This window comes from Mercenaria mercenaria, chromosome 19, assembly GCF_021730395.1.
Source record: "Mercenaria mercenaria strain notata chromosome 19, MADL_Memer_1, whole genome shotgun sequence".
In the NCBI taxonomy this organism is placed as follows: Eukaryota; Metazoa; Mollusca; class Bivalvia; order Venerida; family Veneridae; genus Mercenaria; species Mercenaria mercenaria.
Genome location: NC_069379.1, coordinates 37,127,783 through 37,133,782, shown reverse-complemented (window position 1 = coordinate 37,133,782; position 6,000 = coordinate 37,127,783).

Here is a 6,000-nt window from a genome sequence, read left to right as displayed (position 1 = left end):
TTTTATTGCCCCCATTCACTTGTTTACTCAGTAAAACCAGGGTGGTGACATTTGTTAGTATGCATAAAGGGCCTAAAAATTTGTGTCGCATGTAAATCAAAAGTATTTGGCCTTCTGTCATGAAACTAAATACCTAGTATTTGACCTAGAATCATGAAACGGTAGAGATGTGTTACCCTACATGTAAAGCTGTTCTCCTGAAGTTTGTCTGGGATTTCACCTTACAAGAGTTATGGCCCTTGACGTCGTAAAGATATGCATAAAGTTTGTGTGGTATATATTAAAAAATATATGACCTGCAGTCATGAAACCATATAGGAATATTATTCAGCGTCTGAAGTTGTGCACCGGGGTTTACTTTGGGATGTTTTTTCTGCAAGACCAAAGTTATGGTCCTTGATTTAGACAAAAATTTGCATTAAAGACCTATAAGTTTGTCTCGCATGTATCTCAAAAAGTAGCAGACTGAGTCAGTTCAGAGATTTACACTCCCACTCTACTCCACTCCTCCTCCGCTCCCTCGACAAAAATACTCTCTCAGGTCCTTTTAAGCTTTTGTTTATTGATGATTTTCGGAGTATTTATTACTCCCCCACCCCCTCGACCATCGAGGACTTGCATCCTCAACCTAAAGTAATATGAAAGTTAATCAATCATTGCATTGTCAGAAACATATAACCGTATAGAGACACCACTGCCTAATGGACATAAATTTAGTTGTTTCTAAGCTGGTCACTCATTTAGCGTCATATGAAGTGAAAGTCTCATGGCTTTAACTTTGAAGCAAAATTTACACGTCCCCCTTTGTACATATGTGTAGTGTGTATCCATTCATGCATCTTTTGTGTGACAAGGCTTTTGAATAGGTGAGCGTTGCTGTCCTTCGACAGCTCTTGTTTACAAAAAGATGTTTTGAAGTATGAAATTTATTTTTTACTCTAAAGATGGACTATTCGAAGAATAAGTAGATACATCCTACTCACCACGGTGCCAGCGTTGGCGTCGGCGTCACACCTTAGTTATGTTTTTAGCTCACCTGTCACAAAGCGACAAGGTGAGCTTTTGTAATCGCGCAGCGTCCGTCGTCCGTTCATCCGCCCCGTGCGTCCGTCCGTACTTTTGCTTGTGACCACTCTAGAGGTAAAATTTTTCATGGGATCTTTATGAAAGTTAGTCAGAATATTCATCTAGGTCAAGTTCGAAACTGGGTCACATGCGGTCCAAAACTAGGTCAGTAGGTCTGAAAATAGAATAAAACCTTGTGACCTCTCTAGAGGCCATACATTTCAATGGATATTCATGAAAAGTGGTCAGAATTTTTATCTTGATGATGTCTAGTATGAAACTGGCTCACGTCAAAAATTAGGTCAGTAGATTAAATAATGAAAAACACCTTGTGACCTCTTAAGAGGCCATATTTTTTATTGGATCTGTATGAAAGTTATTCTGAATGTTCATCTGTCTAGGTCAAGTATGAAACTTAGTTAATTGCGGTCAAACACTAGGTCAGTAGGTTTAAATTAGAAAATCCTTGTAACCTCTCTAGAGGCCATAAATGAATCTTCATGAAAAAAAATGAATGTGCAGAAATTATGAGTCAGCTATGTCAGCTCAAGGTCAAGGTCACAACTCTAGGTCAAAAGTCCGCTCTGTTTTTTTCTTAACCCCTTGAAGGAATTATGTAAAACTTGGGTCAAATAGCATCTCATCAAACTTTTACGTCGGCTCAAGGTCAAGGTAACATGCTACTTTGGTCAAATAATCACCTCGATAAGACAATATGCAGAATTTGTGAGTCACACATGTTTGCTCAAGGTTAAGGTCACAACTCTAGGTCAAAAGTCCGCTCTGTTTTTTTTATAAACCCCTTAACGGAATTATGTAAAACTTGGGTCAAATATCATCTCATCAAACTTTTACGTAGGCTTCAAGGTCAAGGTCACACGATACTTTGGTCAAATGATCACCTCGATAAGACAATATGCAGAATTTGTGAGTAACACATGTTGGCTCAAGGTCAAGGTCAACAACTTAAGGTTTGAGTCCGCTCTGTATATCACCTAAAGGACCCGGGTCAAATGATTACCTCATCAAGACGATATGCCGGCTCAAGGTCACAAAGGTTTCCACTCTGTATGTCTTAAACACCTTGAAGGATTTTTTATTAAAAAGGTCAAAGATCACAATGACAAAGGTCAGTAGGTCAAGCAAGTTTGGCTTTGGCATTAGCTTACTTTTGTGGGGGTATGATTTTAAAACGCCACATTACGCTAAAAAAACAACAACACACTATTCAAACTGAAAATAGTCGAGCGCATTGTTTCTGTTAAAATTGTGCAAATTTGTTAAAATTATATTGTCACAGCTAAAATAAATGATATTTTGTATTTTCAGCTCCGTACATTTTATGACTCTCCGATGCCCGAATGGGGCATCATTTATTTATTTATTATATTGTAATACTGACATCTAGATATGAAAGGCGTTATTGTAAAAACTCATCATATTTTGTTAGAATTGAATTGTACTATTATTTCCTTATGAGCCTCAAATATATTGTTAAAAAATCTCACCTCATTTATTCATGAAATGAGTGAAATAAAAGGGATTTTTGTTTGTTATCAAATAAACAAACAAAACATATGTGTTGTTTTTAAACTTTAAATTAAGTTTAGGTGCGAAAGTTAGGATATAAATAGGTGTGGAAATTAGGTTATGTAGGTGCGAAAATTAGGTTATGGAAATTAGGCTATGGTTAAGTTTAAGTAGGTGCGAAAATTAGGTTATGGTTAACTTGAAATAGGTGTGAAAATTAGGTTATGGGTAAGTTTTGGTAGGTGTGAAAATTAGGTTATGGGTAAGTTTAAGTAGGTGCGAAAATTAGGTATAGGTTTAAGTAGGTGTGAAAATTAGGTTATGGGTAAGTTTAAGTAGGTGCGAAAATTAGGTTATGGGTAAGTTTAGGTATGGGTAAGTTTAAGTAGGTGCGAAAATTAGGTATAGGTTTAAGTAGGTGTGAAAATTAGGTTATGGGTAAGTTTAAGTAGGTGCGAAAATTAGGTATAGGGGTAAGTAGGTGTGAAAATTAGGTTATGGGTAAGTAGGTGCGAAAATTAGGTTATGGGTAATTTAGGTATGGGTAAGTTTAAGTAGGTGCGAAAATTAGGTATAGGTTTATGTAGGTGTGAAAATTAGGTTATGGGTAAGTTTAAAGTAGGTGCGAAAATTAGGTATAGGTTTAAGTAGGTGTGAAAATTAGGTTATGGGAGAGTTTAAGTAGGTGTGAAAATTAGGTTATGGGTTTAAGTAGGTGTGAAAATTAGGTTATGGGTAAGTTGATGTAGGTGTGAAAATTAGGTTATGGGTAAGTTTAGGTTATGGGTTTAAGTAGGTGTGAAAATTAGGTTATGGGTAAGTTTAAGTAGGTGTGAAAATTAGGTTATGGGTAAGTTTAAGTAGGTGCGAAAATTAGTTATGGGTTAAGTGGTGGAAAATTAGGTCATGGGTAAGTTTAAGTAGTGCGAAAATAGGTAAGTTTAAGTAGGTGGAAAATTAGGTTATGGGTAACGTTTATGTAGGTGTGAAAATTAGGTTATGGGTAAGTTTAGGTTATGGGTAAGTTTAAGTAGGTGCGAAAATTAGGTTATGGGTACGTTAAGTAGGTGTGAAAATTAGGTTATGTAGGTGCGAAAATTAGGTTATGGATAAGTTTAAGTGGGTGCGAAAATTAGGTTATGGGTACGTTGAGTAGGTGTGAAAATTAGGTTATGGGTAAGTTTAAGTAGGTGTGGAAATTAGGTTATGGGTAAGTTTAAGTAGGTGTGGAAATTAGGTTAGTTAGGTGCGAAAATTAGGTTATGGGTAAGTTTAAGTAGGTGTGAAAATTAGGTTATGGGTAAGTAGGTTAGTTTAAGTAGGTAAGTTTAAGTAGGTGTGGAAATTAGGTTATGGGTAAGTTTAAGTAGGTGTGAAAATTAGGTTATGTAGGTGCGAAAATTAGGTTATGGATAAGTTTAAGTAGGTGTGAAAATTAGGTTATGGGTAAGTTTATGTAGGTGCGAAAATTAGGTTATGGGTACGTTTAAGAAGGTGTGAAAATTAGGTTATAATAATAATAAAATAATAATAAAGTAGGTGCGAGAATTAAGTTAATATTTAGTTTAAGTAGATGTAAAAAAAATATGTCATGGTTAGATTTAAGTAGGTGTGAAAATTAGGTTATTGTTAAGTTTAAATAGGTGTGAAAATTAGGTATACCTATTACCCATAACCTAATTTTCACACCTACTTAAACTTAACCTATACCTAATTTTCGCACCTACTTAAACTTACCCATAACTTAATTTTCGCACCTACTTAAACTTACCCATAACCTAATTTTCGCACCTACTTAAACCTATACCTAATTTTCACACCTACTTAAACTTAACCATAACCTAATTTTCACACCTACTTAAATCTAACCATGACATATTTTTTTACATCTACTTAAACTAAATATTAACTTAATTCTCGCACCTACTTTATTATTATTAGGTATAAGCTGAAGTAGAAATTCAAAAAAAGTCCAAGTTAGGTAATATTCCTGAAAAGATGGCCCCTAAATGGCGAACTGTTTTTGTTTGGTAATTAAAGAACATCTAACGGACAACAGACACTTTTTATATTTCCGCCAGTATCCCAGTCGCTTTGACTATGACCTTTTGGAATTGGACTCAAGAAAGCAGTTTTATAGAATTTATTTATTATCACATTTAACAAACAAAAATTCAACAAAACTTTCAAAATTAAAGAGATTAAATATTTTTAAATTGTCAGCTAATTAGCTTATAACATTTTTATTTTTTCTTTCTCTGGTGGTGGGGGGAGTTCATTCATTCATGTTGCTGCCAAACTTGCTGCCAAACCCAGTTTTATTTGTATTATTTGCGCTTTTTTTTAATTTATTTTTTATAATTATTGATAGTGTAAAGTTGTGTCGGGCTTAGCATCGTTTTCAACATTGTTTTAATGGTCCTAGATTCTGCACCAGTATTAACCTGTTCCCCGCAAGTAACTAAACATCCTCCATCCAGCTTGTTTACGGGAGGCCGGTGGTTCTACCCAGGTGCCCACTCGTTATGAAATATTGCACGGAGGGGTCACCCGAGGTCTTCCTCCATTAAAGCTGGAAAGTCGCCACATGACCTATCATGTATCGGTGCGACGTTAAATCCACCCATATAACAATATAGAAAAACATCCTCACATGATTTAAAGGTGGAAGACAAATGGTTTCAGACGCAACTTCTTATAGAACTGTCACGGATAACATCACCTTGACCCAAATGAAAGACCCCGTGGTCCGAAGATCTGCATTTTCCCTATTGAGTTAAGCACCAATGCTGCGAGTTGTGAACGGAGGCGATGTCACAAATGTCAAACATGAGCTGTCGGATGACAGCGCGCTCGACTATTTGAAGAACTGATTTAAGAATGGGGTCAAAATATTACAAGTCAACTGATATTCAGACAAAAACAATTTAGACAAACCATGTTCCTTTATTTGTGGATTTCAGTTAGTCTTGCACTTAATGGCAATGTTTTGGATGATGGTTATGAAATGTTTAAAGTTTCAAAGCCAAAAAGTTTAAACAAAATATGGAATGGTATGAAAAATTTAACTGATTTCAAAATTTTTTTCCAAAAATTCAAAATTTTTTTTTTGTTTGTTTTGGGTTTAACGCCATTTTTCAACAGTATTTCAGTCATGTAACGGCGGGCAGTTAACCTAACCAGTGTTCCTGGATTCTGTACCAGTACACACCTGTTCTCCGCAAGTAACTGCCAACTTCCCCACATGAATTATCAGAGGTGGAGGACTAATGGTTTCAGACACAATGTCGTTTATCAAATAGTCACGGAGAACATACGCCCCGCCCGAGGATCGAACTCGCGACCCCACGATCCGTAGACCAACGCTCTTACCTACTGAGCTAAGTTCAAAAAGGTCCATAATTC